The sequence below is a fragment of the Halichoeres trimaculatus genome, unplaced genomic scaffold (genome assembly GCF_033239565.1).
Source record: "Halichoeres trimaculatus isolate MK-OKI-2021-1 unplaced genomic scaffold, fHalTri1.1 fHalTri1_scaffold_10, whole genome shotgun sequence".
Lineage (NCBI taxonomy): Eukaryota > Metazoa > Chordata > Actinopteri > Labriformes > Labridae > Halichoeres > Halichoeres trimaculatus.
In genome coordinates, this window is record NW_027437187.1 from 26,004,077 (window position 1) to 26,024,804 (window position 20,728).

Below are 20,728 nucleotides of genomic sequence, written 5' to 3' on the forward strand. Positions count from 1 at the left end.
GCCATCTGCACTTCTCGCTCCTTTCAGAGGCTTCTGCCTTCAGTCTGCTCTTCAGCAAGTGAAACACATGATGAGCTGCTGGTTTGGACAAGCACAGTGTGGCAATCAGACTCCCTTTGTTACATTTTAACATCCGCAAAATGATTGGCTCTTACTAACAAACAGCACAATGCAAAATCAAATCTGATGTGTTCAGCAGAGTCTAATGGAAATGCATCAATTCACTGCACTATACATGAAAATAGCAGATTATGCAACCCTGTCTCAGAGAGTTACAGTCAAAACCTACTCTAATGCACAGCAGGGACTTTTTCCCAGCATGCTTTATAAACACAAACACAAACAATAACACCACGCTCTTTGAGGGACAGCACTATGGAGGTGCACAGAAACCTCTGCGGCCTCGTGCTGAAGAGCCTGGGATCTGAATGCAGCTGCTCACAAAGCCCGCTTCACGCCTCGCTGTGTTTGAACTGCAGATTCAGTCTGCAGCTCCTGAGTGTGGCCCTCTGTGAGTTGGCCACTGAAAACTGTGGACTCAGCCTCTCTTGCCTGCAGCACACCTTTGCAACAACAGCTGACAGCAACAGCGAGGCGACAAGAGAGAAGAAAGAAAAAGCGAGCCAGAGACAAATAAAAGATAGAAATAGGCACATCAACAGATAAACCAGTGAGAGCGAGAACCCCCCCCTCCCCGTCGCCAGAAATAAAACAAGCATAGCACCCACAGCGGAGCGGGATGAGCTCAGAGCCGTCAGAGTCCCTTAACTCTCCACTCGGCTGTGCGTGAAGCCTCATTTTCGCTCTCTGCCTGGCTCGGCGTGTTGCAAGGCCGAGGTGGGATCTTTCCCCTTTACAGTCAACTGAGCGGTGGACACAAATCACACCATGTCACCTCCTCTCACAGTGCATCAGATCAACTCCCCGCTGAATCAGAGACACACTCTCAGCACCACTACATGAGGGAATGAGCCAAAGGTCTCTGAGGGTCACCTGCTAAAAGAAAATAAACCTACAAGTCAAAGCTCTGGGCTCTAATGCACACTGATGCAGCTGAGGAGCTACTTCAGCTCCTAAATGTGCAGCATTTGTGATTTTTCTACTTCTGCAACTCCATCAAAAATGAATAAGAGAGAAGCCAGGTACGATTCAGTCGCTGAGTGCTATTTTGTGATTTCTGAAGTATTGACGCCCACTGAGAGATTGTGTTACCTTGACAGCCATATGCATCAAAAAGACAGTTGGATGCTAGAAAAACAGCGTCGGTTTTTGTATTCCCTGCCAGACCTTGCTGCCAAAATGACTGCCGACACTTTGCCAGTGGACGAATGCCAATCAAGCAAGCGGTGACCTTTGCCTTACAGCGAGAATAAAGGAGTAGGAATCTCAACAGAGACAGAAAAGAGGAAGAGTCGAAACGGTAGAAAGGCCGGGGAGTTGTTAGGGGACCTAGCAGCTCCACAGAGAGGGTGTTATTATTGACACAGTATCATAGATGAAGATATTTGGACTGGAGACACTTGCCAGGCATGGCAAACAGGCTGACATTTGTGTGTGTTCACATCCTTTGGGAGGGGGTAGAGCCTCAGAGAAGAACAAGAACGTTTGATTCAGAGAAGTCGTAAGTTCACGCTGTTTTGGAAAATGATGTTGGAGAAAATGGATTCAGAGTTTGACGGAAAAGGTTCCAACCTACCACGAAGTCTGAGTCTCACTCGCGCCTCCTCCCTCCTGGCCAAGTCGTCTGCTGCTTCTTCCCCTGGGGCTGTCTTCAGTCTGGATGAACAGAAAGGGAATAACATATTTTAGTGTTCAGACTTTTGAATCTCTCTTAACAAGGTTTCAGGGGGGGCATTTTGCGTCTTTCCCAACATATCTGACGCCACAAAGGCCTCCTCCTCCGTCTTTAGATCTTACAGTCTGGTATTTTCCCTCTTTTGTATCAGGAGCCTCTTGCTCTGTCCCCATCACACCCCAGATTACACGCCAGGATATCTCTCCGTCTCAGCAAACACTATCTCCTGTGAAAGAAGATATTTCTTTTGATGCATAATCACCTGTGAGTGTGTTGGCTCTTTGGAAATGCTCTTGAAACACAGGGAACAACAAACCACTGTGACAAGCAAACACTGAGGCTGTGTAAACTAAAGTGTGAACATGGATTTTGAGAAGTCGGAGTGTGTAATCCAAACTGATAGACACAAAAGCCTGGGGCTGAGAGCTGGAGGAGAGACAGGGCTCCTCCCAGAATCTTTCCTCCGTTCACGTCTCAGCCCCCTAAACTTATTTCGTGTACTTCATCTCTTTATCTCATCTTCTCCTCTGTTCAAAACTATATTTGCTTTATCCTTTTTGTGGGATCTCCTGTTCTGTGACCAATCCACTTTTCTTCTTCTTCTACTACTCAAAGAGTTTTTGAACTTTCAGTCAAAAGCAGAGGTGGAGTGACTCGAGTACTGGCGCAATATATGTGCTTCTCCACATCCAGTGTAATAAGTAAGGGATTATGTATAGTGATCCATCTGTTACAGACTACTGGAACACTGACAGGGTGAGCTCGACCTGACACCAAGGGAGGGATGCTGTTTTGATGTTTTGCTATGAAGATATAACAGAGCGTCGTGGCGCATTAACCATTAAGACTATAGACTGTAAAAAAAAATGGACGTCTTTTTGCTCGGCTCGACGTGAGGTCTCAATAAAAACTGCTCCCCCTGGTGGCTGGCTGCAGTATAGGTTAAAAAATCCAACTTTCCAGCCATTCCAGATGGGCTGTGGTCAAACTTTTAAAAATTAATACTCCTCGTAGAAATGTTTCTCTTGTCCGATTGTTGTGGTGATTTGAAGATATCATTTGGCTGTCTTGTATTCAAGTCCTCTTTTTCTGAAAAGTTTTGTTTTCAGTAGTGATACAAGGTTAAAAACGAGGCATCACGTAACGTTTAACGCTTATTGACAGCTGCCGTTCTCGGGGTTTTTTTTGGAGATTGTAAAATATGTCGAGACGTAGAGTCAAGAAGTGATTAGACTCTCAAACAAAAAAATATATATATTATTTCTGTCTCCCAGCTCCCTCATTGTCTCTACTGCGCAGACTCTGGCTGCAATTGCTGCCAATGGCTGTGCCTGTGACAGGGGTATTTTAGCTTCAAAACCATACAATGATAAATGATGGAGCCACGCTGTCCACTCTATATACAGTCTATGATTAAGACTCAAGTATTTAACACAGCTGTATGAAAAATAAATAAACTTTAAACATCAAGTTTGATTATACTGAGAACTGATCGATTTCCACTTTCTGAGTTGAGGTTATGATGCAAATTACAAGTTGTGTGAGTCTTACAGTTAATCGGCACCAGATTTATCAGTAAGTTAAACAAATTATTGACATTTTTGTCACTGAAAGCCTAAATCATTCATTGTATGTTGTGTTATGCAGCCACCTGCCACTAGTTGGGGCTATAGCTGTCTTTAATGCCTTCTGCTCTAATACTGTACCGCTCTACAACACGGATGTAGACAATCACAGGTGACGAATGGCATCTCATAGTTTGGCTTCTCTTGCTCTGCAACAGCACGGCCATGCGGGCATCATCAGGAAAGGAGAACTGAAGTCTGGTGTTGCTAGCTCTGTTACACATAGGTATGTTGTTGTGCTTGTATGCGTTATGTTACTTGTGCCTAATTCAAACTGTCATCTGAGAGATAATATGGCGTTACAAGTCTGTACTTGTAGTTTTAGTTTGAAAGGGAAACTAGTCGCTTTGGGAAATCTGGATTCGTAGGACATGTTTTACCTCAACACTACAACATTGTCCCACTTTACATACTAGGTCTTGAAATCTTCAGCTTGTCTAAAACATCAATTTGCTAACCTTGAATACAATTCCCTGCTATTGCTGTTTGATATTACTGCATGCTAAGTTATCCAAAACAAGTGGATTTCTTGGGGCTTCCGCACCTGCAACCTGTAATCCCAGGCTGTACACATGCAGTGGAGGTGCATGTCTTGTTTGTGTTCTAGGAAAAAAAAAAAAAACATTCATCCACCCACGCTCAAAAAACCCAAAAGGTAATCTCTTGCATGAAAACGCTACAGGTTGTGTGTGACCCTGAGAGTTTGGGATCTAAAAAGGCTGAGAGCAAAAAGAAAAAGTCAAAGATACCTTGTTCCAACCTCTTCCGTCCTTTTCTTTAATCCTTCATTCCCCTGGCCTTTCAGTCCTGCCCTGCTTCCCTTTCCCTGCCAAATCTCCCCTCTCTTCTTCTCTGCTATCTTCCTCCTCAGAGTTCAGTCAGAGAAGGCTCTGAGTCCAGTTACGTAACGGGTGGACAGCCTTAGGACTACTAAAATTGATACAACCATGTTTGCCTACAAAAATCTTAATCCATTTTTCCTAACCCTTACCAAGATGCCAGAAAAGACGATGATGTCCCGTTCTGTTTTTTCTGTTCCTTATCTCCTCCTCTCCTCATATTACCTCTCCTGTCTTGTCACATCTCTTTCCTTTTGAGTCTGAGAGTTTTTTGCCTTTAGCTCTGAAGCCCTGATGTCGACAGTCCTGTGAGACGGTATATACATGTGTGTTGACATATTTCCAATAAAAATAGTGCAAGCTATGTTTTCCAAATCCCTGGAAAAAGATAAGTCACTGAAGTCATGACATATCATGACTTGACAAATCCTCACAGTGAAATTGGGGTCACAGGCCCAGAAAGAGTCTGATGTCCTGTCTAGACCCGTCCTGTTTCACTTTCTCTCCCCTCCACTCTCATAATCTTCTTACATTATATCTATTTTCCTCCAGCTTCCCTACTCTCTCTTTCCCTTCTCTATTTTATGCTCAGTCCTCTCCTCAAACACAGTCACACTGAACACGGTCTCACCTACTGGAATCGATGGGCAAAATGATTGAAGCAGCCAATCCCATTTACTTCTAGCAAAGGCTTATCGACTTCAGTCTGCTGCTCCAAATAAGAACGTGGAGACCCTGTTGAGAGCTGACGCCGTTTCCACTCGGTTAGCTACGCACACTCTCTGCACGGTAGCACATACAAATGTTAGCTACAGCTTTGCATTAAATCCATTTCACACAAATAATAGCTGTGTTTACTTCAGGTGTTTTCTTTTAGGATCACATTTTTCACAGAGTAAAACTTGAATTGGCAGCTTTTTCACACCATCAGCCTTGTGAGGTGATTTTTTTCCTGCTATTACCCCCAAAATTTCATTTTTACTCCATGTTTTTTTATTAATTTGATTCTTTTAGAATCCTGAACACAACTTTTCTTCTGTCACTAACTTTTCTGTCACTGACTTGACTTAGATGTTACACATTCACATTATTGGGTTGTATTACTGCCAACACAACACCAAAGTGTCGAACCTTACAGCACCAGGCTCAGCTTCTTTTTCACTCTGTGATCCAGAGAAACAGCTGATTACAGCCTCGATCCATGAATAAAACACAGCAACAAAATGACCTTTCCACATCCTGTTGAATGAGCTGGAGGCTGATCCCATCAAAGCGGCCTCCCCCTATGACATCCAGCCAGACATCCCGCCACCCCACCTCTGCCCTCAGACAGCACAGAGTCAAGCTGGGCTCAGTCCAGCTCTGCTGCCATGGTGATAAGAAGAGGGACGGAGAACAGAGACCGGCAATAGATGAGATGCCGATGGTGGGCAAGTAGCAGGACTACAAAACACCTCACAGTGAGAGACGCACGGTGCCCTGAGACCCTCAGGGAGCGCTCTCCTGCCTGACTAACGAACAGACAGCACAGTCATTGGGGAATACAAACAACCACAATAAAAGACAATAAGAAGTACATAGAGGAGCAAATATGAGTCAAAACTAGCCTGACCTTTTCAATATTATAATGTTAACTAATTTAATGCTTAGTGTGAGCCTACAGTGAGTTAAAAGCAGTAGAGTCATCCTCTAGTTAGGATGCTTTCACATCCCTCTCAGCTCACAATAATCCACCACTGGTTCCTGCCACCACTGCACTTTTAGATTTCACTTTAAAAACTCCCAGACTGCTCAGATGAGAAGTGAAAAAATAACGAATACCAAGCAATTCTTCTCAGTTTTAACGTACTCTGGGTTTGAGCTATTACGGCAAGCAAAGCATGCAGGTGCAGTAAGCTGGTGACCACATCACAAAAGCTATACGGGCTCTATTTTGGATTGTGTGAATCAACACAACACAACCTGATAGACAGGTGCTATGAAGCTGTCTCCTTACTCTAAGTCATGGTTTGGGACCACAGTGATGTAAAAGCGCAGCGTTCCAAAACAAACAAAAAAAGGAGCAAAACTTCAAGATCATCAAGTAGATTTTGTATCATTCATGATTCTCGGACCGAGCTACTTCTAAAATTGCTTTAAAAAGTGTGAGTTAACAGAATTTTAAAAATGCAATCAAAAACGTGATTATCTGATTCCCATTTGTTCTGGTTAGAATTTGTATTAAGAACATTTTTAGTGTCTTTGATTGTGCTGTTTTTGATTTGTTAACTTCCTGTACACTGCAGTGCAGTATTTGGCCCTTAATGTTGACATGTTAACTTAAGAAGTGCATAATCTAACTTAAAAAAAAAAACAATCACCAAATATTTACATATATATTTATCTATTTTGACAACCAGTCAGTGTTTCAGCAGCTCTTCTGTGCTGTCCCCAAAGAGACAAAGAACTTTCAAGTTAGCTACAAAGATTTAAAATTGCATTATCTTTCTTCCTGTTTGTTTGTTTGATGGCTTGTCTGTTTCTCAGTTTCAGGACAGATAAACTATTGTGTACAGATGTATGATTTATGATGGAAACACTGCCACTCACAGGTGCTTTAAAACTGTTGTCCTTTTGTGTGAACAACATTGGTAAACAAAGGTTGTAAATGATGACAGATGTAAAAGCTGATGAACAGAAATCATTTAGAAATAATTTTCCGTATCTTGTTACTACTAAACATCATAATTTCCCATAAAGATATGAAAATACACAGTGCATTGTCATTAGTTGCATCATGCCATATATGACACAGCTGAACGGTTGTCCTGTAAAGTGAGATGTCCTCACTCTGCATGAGGCTCAGTGCAGATAATGCCAGGTACCAAACTGTCACACTGCTCTCTAATGAGGGTCTGTTGCTTTTCTCCTCCAGGCTGTGTTGTTTTGATGTGTGCATGCCTCTGTGTGTGTGTGTGTCTGTGTGTGTAGTTAAGCCTGTGTGTATGTGTGTGTTCACATAGTAGTGGCCTGTGGGTTTAATTTTAGACCCTTTCCTAATGAGAGGCAGAGTGTGGCTGCAGACGATACGGCTCTCCCGATGAAGCATCATTACCGCCAAAGAGGGGAGAAATAATTAGAGCCGGAACACACTCTTCCCAAGCCATGAATTTACATTAAGGGACACAGCTCGCAGACACACAGAGGTGCTCTCACACACTAACACTAAGGCGGGCTCAGATTCAGCAGAATGAGATGGTGTGTCAATATGCAAGAGCTGCAAAGTGTCCATGAAAATGTTTATAATAAGGCTGATTATCAAAGGAAGAAAGACATTATGCAGGTCCCACTGCAAAAAAATGTGTGGTGAGGTAACTTTAACACACTGTAAGAAATATCCTCAACTGTCAGATTGTCATAAGCTGAGAAGATGCCACTGAGTTTTCAATGGGGCAATCAATTTTTGAGAATTTGAGAATATTTTGTTATGTTTATTTAGAGAGGATCTAGGGCAACAATTTATTGTGTTTTTTCTTTGAAACACTTTCTATAAAACTATATATTACACCTTAGATATTTGACGAAAAAACTGCACAAGAGAAGAAAAAAAAACACCACAAATCCTCAAGAACAAACTAAAAACAGAAATTTCCACAAATTTATCCTGGAAAATAATCCAGAAATCTACGATTAGTGATCGAAAAAGTTGCTTGTTTATTTCTGTTATCCTGCTCAGCAGTTTTGTGTGTCCGCTCCTTGTTTAAGTCCACAATCAATGATGAAACATTGTGAAAATAATGAAAAAATGCCCCTTATTATGTCAGTGAATGGCACACAACACCACCAAACCTTTAAAGTTAAAAAAATCCACCCACAAAACATGAACAAAAAAATGTGAACTAAGAAAAAAATCCTTATGTTTGAGGGATATTTCATTTTAAAATGACTCGTTTTCTCAGAACACCTTCAAACCCAAGCATCAAATCCAGCTGACCTGAACTTCCACCTGCAGATCACCACAAACATCACATGCTGTTCTCCCCTCAGAATTAGATTAAACATCATAAATTCTTACAAACAAAAGATCGAGTACTCCACCTTAATGTCTGTGTCAGTAAATCCCAGCAGCGTGTGTGTCCGAGAGTTTACTCATCATAATCCTGTTGTGCTGCGTACTCCTCGATGTGTCTGCTGAGACTGACTGACAGCAAAGAAAGAAGAGCCGATTCCCTCACACAAAATCACCCAACACCCCTCCAACCAACACACCCACAACCCCTCCTCCCCTCCCCCTCCACCGCCCCCTCCTCCTCCACAGTGGGATTAAAACAACCTTTTGTTTCTGTACAATAGGGGTTAAACATTTCCTGGTATCACATGAACCGCTGAACTGAATCTACAAAGTTACAGAGTGGGTGTGTATTTTTTTTAACACGTTTGAACAAGAGCATTTAATAATTCAACAAGTCATTTTGTTTTGCATCAGAAGCAAACTTGTCAGCAGGATGGGCGATGACAGATCCTAACATCCTGGGATGTGAATCTGGCAGAGACTTAAAAAGCAGAAGTGACGCTATAATTGCACGTTACATTAAATGACTCCAGTGTACAGTCAAATAACAGCCAGCCTCACTGATTGTGCTCCTCTCAATGCAGTGGCTCCTCGTTCAATAGAGGGTGGAGGTGGAGTAAAAGCAGCAGAGCTCACAAATAAAAGGAAGAAGCCTGAAGGCACATCCTAAAGACTTCCTTTCCCATACAGAGAAAGTGCTCACCTACACTCCACAGATGTCCCCGTGCAATCTAATCTAGTTGACTCAGTAAAGGGAAGCTTATTTATTGCCGACTCCTCTCCGGTATTATTGCAACCCATTTTAAAAGAATAGACGTGAGAGAGGTCTTTTGACGTCCGTTAGCTATGGTTGCACAGGGCAACAATGGTGGGAGCTCTCCCTTTGAAAGTGGCTCTATTCTGTGGGCCCGGCCCTAAATAATGCTGCTCCCACTACAAAAGCTCACAAAATGTAACATAATCAGCCTCAAAGCGCATTGTCCATCAAGCTAAACAATGATTTAGACTCCGAGAAACGAAAAACATGTTTTCTCCTTTTAAACAGCATTGCTGTAATGTGACTCTGTGCATTTATACAAGCACCTAAACACATCTCTAAGGTTCTTTACTTAAGGACACACTACTGTAGAGTCTGCAGTTACCCAGCTCCTTTCAATGCAGAACAACAGTTTTTGTATTTTGTTAATCTTTCCTCTATATATTTTCAATGCAGAACTTTTGTTGAGATTTTCTGCAGCGTTGTCATGGTTACATGGTGTGTCCCTGTTTTGTTTAGCCAGAGCAAATGTAAAAAGATGCACATGCATGTGTGAGCAGCAACAGGAAACACAATCCTCTCAATGTTGTCAAGTTGTCAGGAGGTCAAAGCAGGATCTCTACTTGCAATGCACCCCAGTTGTTGCAGTTTTACTGCAGGACACCGAGTACTCCTGAGAATGGGATCATGTTTTGCTGAAGGCACTGAGACAACCTTTATGTTCTGCTGGTTAAAGTGACAGTTTTCTGCAGTAAAGACTACATTTCCCAATGACCATGTGCACCTGCTATTTGCTGAGCTGTGTATCTTGCCAAAGTGTGTTTATTCTGAAAACAAATGACTGAATTCAAATCTATTTCTCTTTGGTTAAGACAGCTTTTTACAGGATGCAGTGATGAGATAATGTATCGGATGTCTTGTTTCAATGACGGAAAAATGTGCACGTTTTAACTCTTTTGCACTCATAGAGAAGTGAAGAATGTCAGCATTAAAACACTGGTATGACCACTGAAATCCTTCAACTTTGACTTTTTTTATTATATCCTAAGGCATCCCTGACAAGCTCAACCCTTCTTCTCTTAGAAACCGTTTGAAATTTTTCACTGGCTCAAATAGTTGAAGAGTTACGGTAATGGAAGCACATGTAAAATGAGAGCAGCTTGCATAAATTATTGACTATGAGAGAAACAATTGATGCACATAGATTCCTTGGCAGTACCACAACACTTTGGATATCACCGTAAAGCTTGTCCTTTCTTCTTTAATTAGCTCTTTGAATTGTCTTGCTTGCCCAAACGATGGAGGAGTTACCGGTAACTGAAAGAGCACTTAAAAAATTTGAAGGGTCTGATGGGTTTTCAAGAGTTGAAGTAATACTCAGCACAAAGAAAAAAAAACAGCAAAAAACTAGTGGCTAAACTTTACGAGCTGAGAACCAAACATAAAAATGAATATTTGCTTGGTATACAAAAAATCCAACCAAAACACAGGTTCATTCAGTATTCCACTGAAAAATTTAAAAAATATATATGAATGACAATAACTTTGTTGTCACTGATGATCTTGTTTGATCTGATGATCTATGTTGGCTATGAGGCGGAATCAGTAAATTAAAGACACTTTACATAACAAACAGCTTCTCATAGTCAGGGCACAAGTACATGGTGCATGTGACTCGTTGCTACCAATGTTGGCTCGCCATCCCTCTTACCTACAAGTGACAGATCAAGACAACACTGTAGTGTTTTCAACTTGAGTCCTGAATTCCAGGACCTGTGACTCAACTTGGACTTCCATGCTGATGACTCAGGTCGTGTGCATTCAACTCAGATTCTTGACTCAGATGGTTGAAGATATAAAATAAGAAGAAAATAACTCAAAGGTTGTCATGGATTAAAGGTGCTTCCACGACAGTCAATTTGCTCGTGTTTCCTTAGGAGGGAAAGAATGTAACAGAAAATCAGTCTGAACTGTTTAACCTACAAGGGCCTCTTTAAGTGAATCCACTGTTTAGATGATTTCACTGGTTTAGTTTTCTTTACAGGTTCAGTGGCAGCCACTTAATGGTCCCACAAAGGCCTGAATTCTGTCTGCACCAGCAGGTTCAATAACCTCACAACACGGTCATTGTTGCACGCTACTGCTAGTATATAGTTTCCACCCACTCACCATGATGAAACCATCAACCCACAGAGCGTCACAGCTTCGTTGGCGGTCAGGAGACATGAAACCTCTGACTCTGAATTCCACCTTAATTCACTAATGAACAGCTTCAGTCGTCTTCTGTGTAAACATAACTCAGCCCTTAAAGCTTTCTCAGCGTCTTATGAGAAGCCATTAATTTCAAAAATGCATCATAAATAAAAGCTTTCTTGGTGGCAGACATCTTTGGGAGAGATGATGGATAGTGCAGAGGTGTATAGATTATGGTATGGAATGAGTGAAAGGGCCATATTTCATTGAGCTGAGGGGGGGTGTGATTGACCAAGTCTAATGGGCATTATTTCTGCACACTGGCTCTGTTGAGCAGAGACACTGGGCGATCCCCGCCGGCCCATTGCGCCTTCAGACTCACACTGAGACAGGAGCGGCGCCCTCCTCACTCTTTGTTGGCGAACCAATGGAAAAACAATATTTCAATGGCTACTGCATATCTCAATGGCAACTTTTTAACAGAACAAAGTTCACGCTGCGGTCTAGACCAAGCCCTCCAAACTAGAGCTGCACGCTGTGTGTGTGTGTGCGTGTGTGTGTGAGCATGCATTCGTCAATCAGTGGGTGTTCTGGGAGAGGAGTTTCCTATTCAGAAATGTGAATGGGAGTGAAATATGATTGGCTTGCAGAGAGAATAAGAGGCTGAGTTCACAAGGCTATCGAAGCAGGGTGGGGAGGCACTTCAGAGTAAGAATGGAAAGACAAGTATGGATGATTTTATCCTTGTAAGTTTGCTGTGAACACATTCCTACATGTTAGTTTTTAGTGCGTGTTTGTTTAGGTACTCCTGACAAGATATAGTCTCTTGTAGTCGCATCAAATCAACAGTTGTTCAGGTGTGAGTATGTATAATACAATAAAGTATGACAATGACCCCATAAGGAACAAAATCTTTTGGCATTCACTGTTTGCTCGCCTTCATGTCTGTATCAATTTTATCCTTGTTAACTTTGGCTGAACTCATTACCTCACAATAAAAGCGCAGAGTCCGGTGTCAGAGGTATCACATAGCAAGACTATCAGGATAACTGGAGATATCTGATTAAGTATCAAAGGAGCTGAGTGAAGGAATCATCTAAGGAAAAAACCTTCATTTCTCAAACAGCAGATACAACCAGCTCAGGGGGCACAATGAGGAAAACAAAGGCACCGGGGTCTTTAGGGAATTTACATGAATTACAGCAAGAGGCCCACAGGGATGGCCACGACCTCTCCTCAGCTTTTTTTCAAACTAAACAAGACCCTGATCCCGCCCATCAACACACAAACACACTCAGATACACACACACACATGCACACACACTGGGGGAGAATGGTGCAACTGGTTTCCATGGTGCCATGAGGCTCGGTGACAGGGCTGGAGTGTTAACACGCTCGCAGACAACAGAGAGGATGATGGAGGGAAAAAGAAAAGGACAGAGGGAGAGAGAAAGCGCAGTAAAAAAAGACAAAGAGTGTGGGGAATGGGAGAAATTTACCACACACAGGCAGCAGACCATCCTCGAGGTTAAGGACCTGTAGTCGTGGCGTGTATCGTATTTCTTCTTCACTGAAAGACTTTCACGACACAGTTCAAACAAACAATAGTCAAACTTAACAGAAGCCAGAGCAGCAGAGTTCTCTTCAGTTTACAGCCACTTCTGTTTCAGGGACGTACTCGACCTCCATTGGAAATAAGACAGAGAAGTAAAGGTTTTGTAGCTTTGTCCATATTATTTATCAGAATTACAATTTAATGGCTTTCATCCAGGAATGCAGCAGCTTTGCAGAACAGGGTCAGGAAATAGAACCAGAGAAGCAAAACAAGGCACTAAGGCCAGGTTTACACAACGTTTCATTCCAAAATGCCGAAACGCAGTGAAAAAAAATCTGCGTTGACACTGAAACGCTGAGGGACTAGAAATGCTGTAGTAAGCATGCCAGGCCTGCAAGTGGCACTGTAACTGTCTTGTCCAGAAGCCCTTTTTGGGAGATCTCCACCAAAGTAGAGTTGAGCAACATCTGGTGTATTAGCGAATACTAAGTGCAGAAGTGAAGTAACAGAAGCACATTTTGTTGACAGACAGTCACCATATTCAGCAGATTGAGCAGCACAAGCACAACATGATAGTCTGCGATGATCGTAACAACTGTACTTTTGTACTGTTGTATGTGCTCGTGCTAAGCGGAGCATGACGTCAGCGTTCCACTGAAAACATGGGCTTACTGTTCACATGGAACGGTTTCATTCATTCATTCATTTTATTAATTTGTCCCTTGAAGAGCGGTTTGGTTTGCAGCAGATTCACATTTAGACATAAAAAACGGTGTTAGCAGTGTTTCAGAAAAATTCCACTCTGGAGGCCATTTTCAAAAGTTTGCATTTTAGGTCGGCTAAAACGCTGTTTCCTTGGCGAGGCCGAAATGCAACAATACTTTTGCGTTTCACTCTCAAACCGTTGTCGTGTAAATGGCCTCTAAGTCAGCATTTTATCTAGAACTATCTGACTAGATAACTGAAGCATCTTATGCCCCAGTGGTTTAAAAATGAATCTAGATGCTGACTAATCATCTCATCCTAAGGTAAGGTGACAAAAAAATCGGCAAAAAATATTTTACACAGTGAAACACATTACAAAGGAGTCTAGGATAAGAGTTTTAACTCTGTATCCTGAGTTTGAAGAAGACTAGTAAGAGCTAGCATCACTAGCCTCTGGTCCTCTACATAGGTATACGTATCCTGCCCATGCTGGTTGCACATTGCTCCACCAGTCAAGTAACCTGAAATAGCATATAGACAACTTAATCTCCATCTTCTAGATCAAAATATGGCCAAACTTCACCAGGCTATCTGTTATCTGCTATATTGGTTACAGAGCTACAGTCTACACTGGATATCACAGATACACCAGGAAATCAATGGATGGTGGATTTTGACAAAGAAAATAAATTATATTGTTCGACTTATAGTTATGCAGCATTTTCTAGTCTTTCTGGCAACTTGAAGCACTTTAACACTGCCAGTTGCATTCACCCACTGACATATTATTAACAAACTGATGGCAGAGGCTGCTACAGTGAGGGACCATCAGCATAAGCTAATCTCATTCAAATACATCCACATACCAACAGCTAACCAATAGTGAGAGCATTTTGTGGTTCAGTGTCTTGCTGAGACATGTGACTTTCTACTGAGAGACAACCAACTCTACCACTTTGGTGGATTATTTGTTGAGAACACATGATATCCAAGCCAACTTAAACTAAAGTCCTTTGTTGAAGAAACCATGTATGCATCATAAGCTGCGTTTCCACCAAGCAGTACGGGTCGGTTCAGTACGGTTTGGGGACGGTTTGGGACAGTTAAGTCTGATCCCGTTTGCGTTTCCACAGCAAACTGTGCCCTCTCGTGGTGGGCGGCGTGTAAGCCACATGCCGGAAGCCGCAGCTGGTAAACAATAGCGCGACGCCGTAGCAGCTTACCCCGCGATTAAATCCAACAAAGAAGAAAACGCGACACAGTAAACAAAGAGCACGGATGGAAGACATGCAGCATTTCGTCCTCTCTGTGATTTTCATGTAACTCTCTGTTACAAAGTACAATCAAGCTTTGTTTCAGAGAAGTCTGTGAGCCACCAGGAGAAATGCAGCCGCTGTCGGGGTAAGTGACGATTCGTTTGACCAATCAACGGTCTGCAGTGTGTTGCTCCACCTCCCGAGAGCGGATCGGTTCAGTCTGGCACCCATACGAAAGGGTCCCAAAAAAGTGGGACGGCTCGTCTCGGTTTTTAGGGATCCGTCCCGGGATGAGTGTGTGGAAACGCCGCTAAAAGCGCACCGTACCGAGACGAACCGACCCGGACTGCTTGGTGGAAACGCGGCTATAGTAAACTCAACTTCTTTTTAGATTTGGAAATCTAATTTAATGTACTGAATAAAGTGTAATTCCCAGGATTAAAAAACAAAGTTGTAGGAAAGAATTTGTTTTTTGTTGTCTGCACTTTTCCTGTAGGTCCCTCAGCGTTTGTTTTCACCATCTAATGCTTTTGTTTGCTCTGCTGCACAGCTACACTGTGACTGTAGGGTTACCAGATATTTCTTGTGAGTACATAATTATGACTTAAATATTTGCTTGTTTACCGGTCGAATCAAAAACCACCAGACTTTGTTATGGCAGTGGCGTGTTCTTTCATGCATTATTTAACTTAAAAAGTAAAACAGCATAAATAAGAGCAAAGCTACAAAAATCAAAACCAATTTGTAGTAATCGTGAAATCAACTGGAAAGATATGTTGCCCTTTGAAGCTTTAAAAAAGGACTCCCTCCTCTATTGGCTATTGTTAGCCCACCATGTTCAAGCCAATGACTTTGAGTGACTTGCCAAAAGTACTCCAACAGTATATTGAAATATGGCAACCATTCATGTGGTAATGAAGCAGGAGAGGAAGCGTTGCAGCCTGGTTTGATACAGTTTGTATATGAGGCTTTCATCCAACTGCAGAGAGCCCCAGCTGAGGACATGAGGCGAGGTGGAAGGGATCCAAGAGTTTTTCTGCAGCAAAGAGGGAGAAAAGCCCACCACAGGAGCAGGTCTCCTCCTCTATATGCTCCATACTGTCACCAATAAGAAGATCATCCTCGGTCCACTGAGCACCCAGCACCCGCAGGAGTCAATAAACACACGCTGCCCTCTCGCACACACATGGACACACACTCTCTCGCCCTCTCAGTATGTACATGTGTGCTGATACCGCATCCATATGTGTCCACAGAAGGTGCAGGCATGTGTGCACCTCCTCTGCACCCCCACCAGGACCAATTTCCATCCGCCGTCTGTGTGAGAGTGCGGGATCGATGCTGCATGGGGCGCGTCATCCCTGCTGTTCATTACAGTTGGCGATGCCGCAACCCCAACAACAAACAACCTGCCACTCTGATGCATTAAACTGCAGCCATGTCAGGGTGAGGGGACGCAGGGTAGCTTCAGTTTCCTGTTCCCCTGTCATTGCTACTTTACATGTAATGACTTTTCATTACTGAACCAGAACAACAGCTGAGGAAGGTGGGTGCCTCCAGAAGCGATCTTCCAAGTGCATGTTTGAGGCAGCAGGAGGGGAATGAGATTCCTCTTTTTCCCTCCTTCTTCATCTTTCCTTCATCTTCACACATGCTGGGTGTCCAGCTCTGTCACCACCTGTCTCCTCAGAACAACCTGAGCTTTCCATGACACCAAACATGGACAGTTCCCCCATAAACAAAGCCAATAACCCATGAGATAGTTGACAGATACCCTGAACAAGACAAGACATCAAACCAAACAGGAATCCTTGTAGCTCTGTAGACACCAAAAACGGAGCTTTTATAGTTAGCGTGTTAGCATGACACAATTACATGCTGGTTTCTTTATGTTTGGTAGGTATTTATACCATACTCTGTTAGCATGCTAACATTGGGAGTGGGTGCCTTTCCCATTTGATATGATACGGTACCAATGCCTGTTACCTGGCAATCGGTATTAGTCCTCAACGGAAACAAACTTAGGTACTTTTATGTGGGATTCTGTGGTAATATATGTTTTTTTTTATTAAAAAAAATCAAATTTTTAAATCTAACATATTTATTTTTCAATATTTAAACTTACAATGTGGTGTTTCTGTCCAGCATGGAAAATCACCTACTCTTCCACTCCCTCACAGTCACAAGGATGGGCTTAGGTACCAAAAGATGATACCATCTGATTTTACACAAATTGGTACTAGGTACTACAAATAAAATTCAGTTGGTGCCTTTAAATGTACCTTACTCAGTACCCATCCCAAATCAGAGGCAGCTGTAAAGATTGTGGTTAAGAGGTATCAGGATAAAATGTTAAGACTTGGAAATGAAATTCAGCCATTAACAATAGCAGTTTGGATACAAAAGCTTAAAGGATCACCAAAGAAAGAAATCATTTCCATGAACACAAATGTATCATCCCCTGGGAACCCTAAATGTCTGTAAATATTTGGTGACATGGTTGTAATAGTCGTTGAGATAGTTTAGATCACAGTGGTAGACCCACCAACAGCAGACAAGAAAGCAAGCACCCAGCAAAGACTACCAACAGATAAAAGAAAAGAAATGAAAGAACACACTTTTGGCCTTGAGATTGCCTCAGTATTTCAACCAGTGGTGCGCTGAATAAAAGAGAAAAATAATAAAGGCTTGGCTTTGAACAGGCAGAATAAAAGCCTCACCTCAAACCCACAACTACATAAAACATGTAGCAAAGCAACACCTGTATCATAACACATGCTTCATCTTTTGCACTTTTCTGGCAACATTTAGGGCTTCTCGAGTCCAAACAGAAATAAAAAACTGATCTTTCGCTTGATGCTCTGATGTGAAATCCATATTGTGCTCAATGACTCGACATGAAACGAAAAATAAACAAAAGGCTGAGTGAAAGAGCAGCTTCTGCTCAGCCCTTCCCATACAGACACTATTGACAGATAATTCTATGAGAATAAATAACTTCAATCGGAGAGAAACAATCTGCAGACAGCTGGCAGCGTGGGAGAGTCAGTGACGTGGCTTCAAGTTGCAGTGTGCTGGTTTAGAGGAGAGAGGAAGAAGGAGCAGGTAGCACTGAAGGGTTTAATCACTCTGTCTACAGCAAACTGATGCCCGCACACACACACACTCACTCACACATCCTGTTGCTGCAGGTGCCGAGATAAAAATGCACAGGGAGGTAGAAGCAGAGATGTGAAATATGGGAGAGAGTGAAGGTACGCCAAAGGCGGAAACAAATGAGAGGTGCAGAAGTGAAGGCCAGAGAAGGTGAGGAGGTGTTAGATTGTTAGCTGCTGTGTGTGGACTTAACGAGACAGCTGTACCATGAGTGAGTGTGTGTACCTGTTGTGTGCTGTAGAGAGGGAAATGTGTTTGTACATTTCTGCAGCATGAACCTGCAACTGTTTGAGTTTGTTTGTCCACAACTGGGAGTGTTGTGTTCCTGGCTGAAATATGAACCTCTAGTGTGTTTGTGTGTGTGTGTGTGTGTGTAGGTGTGTGTGGGTGTGTGCACTCTAAATTCTCAGACAACAAATTGGAATACCTATACTTCTAGGCCGTAGACAGAAAAAACTACTAAATTTCTTCTTAAAGTTTGATACTTAGATTGCTTGAGAATGGTGTTTTAGCTGTTTAACGACTTTCTCTTTAAGAGATCACTACAAGAATGTTTGTTTTATTAACAGCAAAATGAAGCTTGCGTCAGCAGTGTTGTGCCAGCTCACACAAAAAGTGAGCTCACTCAAAGTTCAGTTGACAGCAATTTAAATGAACCAGTTCATGTTTATCTTTTTTATTTTCTTTTTATTTTCTTTTTTTTTTACTTTTTTTTAACTCAGCAGATTAGAAGAAATAGAGATGAGGAGTTTACCCAATCAGAGGCACAGCTCAGCTGAGTGACAGGCAGGCATCCTATAGCTGTTAGCGTTGAGGTTCAAAGCTCGTCCCATTTCCAGTATGGCCCAGCCAAAAATTTGCTCCAAAACTCCATTTCAGAAATACATGGTTGAAGTATCACAGACTATGTCCATTATAAAATCTATGATTTAAACACATCCTCCCTCTCACTACTACCCTTCTACAACATTGTGGAGCTGGGTGATATGAGAAAAAATCCTGTCACAATATCTTTTTTTTCATATTAGTCGATTTCAATATTTATTGTAATATAAATCAAAAAATGCTCCATTACTCATAAGTGAGTTGTGAAGATGTCACAAGTTTATTTTTTTTTTGTCAGAGGTTGAACATGACAGATGTACTGAAGAACATTATACAACTACTGTAGATAAATAGTACAAATACATCTATTTTACTTTTGTTATTAGTGGGCATGTTGCAGGTAATCTACTAAGACTGCATGCACAATTGATAACAGGTAATCATATATAGGGATTTAGCAAATGTTACCTGCTGTCACCATGGAGAGTTTGGGAGAGAAGAGTAGCCATGAACGAAAAATGAAGTTTGAAGCGATGGAGGTGGAGAACTCAGACGGATAGGTCACAGGCTATCACAGCTGAGGTGTGGTGCGCGCCCTCCGCTGTGACATACATTGCGTATACTAAGCGGGTGCTCGATGCTGTGTCTTGGCTGACATTGAATGTAAATACCCTGGCAATGAAAAGGGAGGTTCATCTCCTGTGCTCTCTGGAGAGTGCAGGAGATAAACGTTCATTGCACAAAGGTGGAGTCCAGTGCAGTCGGCGAAAACACAAAGCCCCAGTTAAATAAATCAAAGCTCAGAAATGGCGTTGTTGGATAGACGATATGTCTCCACTATTTTTATTTCTGACAGTCCAACTGTGGTGATATGCGATTCTTTCCCTCCTTCGTCTTTAATTGCACCTCCACACCACAATGATCACAGCTGTTTATAACACTGTGCCAGTTTGCGCCTGCCTTTGAAACGTGTTAAATATAGACACAAAAACAGTGACTGCTAATAGTTTCAGGTTTGGTAAATCTGTCCCTTTCAAAATAACACAGTTTGTGTGCTTTCAAATGAAGCAGTCGTGACAGAATCTCCAGTTAGTCTGGTTCTGCTTTAGGTTAAATTAAAACTGAAGTTTTTCCAAACCACAGTTGCCGAATGCCTGCTCATGTTCAACATCTTTAAATGATAACTTTTTATCCTTCTCTCTCCGTCGGCCCAAACGTCAAGTGTCATTGAAGACACTAGTGTCTCTAAGTGGCTCCATGGAGGAAGACCACACAGTCCTCCTTCCTTCTCATGAATCTCTCTGCCTCCTTCACTTTTTCCTCATCTTCTTCCCTCCCTTCTATCTTCCCAGACTCTCTGCTCTCTGGTGCAGGTGACAGCGCAGGGACAAAGGGATGATATCACTGGTCGGCTCCTAGCAGCTTGTCTGCATGCTGCACAATAACAGACTACTGCAGCTCGAGTGTGGCACATTGTAAAGTTTGTGGGGGAGAAGGAGGAGGGAGAGGGAGGGATACAAAGAGCGTGAGTGACGGAGGATAAGTGAAAAATAAAAAACAAACTGTGCAGCTCAACTGAGACTGGAGGATGAAGAAGGGTGGGGAGTGTGAGGAGGAGAAGACGGTTGCCTGTCAGCATCAGAGTATGAGCGTGTGTGTGTGCGTGTGCGTGTGTGTGTGAGTGAGAACGCTGGTGGTCATGTTTATACATAAAGTCTGCTGAGCCTTTAGCCTGTACGCCTATAGCTGCATCTGTGTGGGCAGCTCAGCAGACTGTGCTGCCTTTTAATTACAGCAATGCTCCTTCCTTCTCCCTGACAATGTCTGCTACACAATACAGAGAACACACACACACACACAGAGCAAACAACACACAGCACACCTGCCACGAGGCAGATTGGATTTACACTGCATCAATAATTCAGACACATATATATATCCCTAAACACACATGGCCCCACACAAAAACAC

General features: G+C 42.4%; 1 protein-coding gene across 18 annotated transcripts in view; it reads right to left on the bottom strand.

The window, feature by feature from the left end:
* The window catches only part of nrcamb (neuronal cell adhesion molecule b), an 89,958-nt gene that overhangs the window by 46,455 nt on the left and 22,775 nt on the right, over positions 1-20,728 (bottom strand). For 17 of the 18 annotated variants that reach the window (XM_074678213.1, XM_074678212.1, XM_074678202.1 and 14 more), the window contains exon 2: positions 1,697-1,776. The gene's annotated coding sequence lies outside the window, so the exon portion shown is untranslated. Of the gene's footprint in view, positions 1-1,696; positions 1,777-8,336; positions 8,442-20,728 lie in introns of those variants that run through there. The other variant, XM_074678196.1, reaches the window with a different exon arrangement.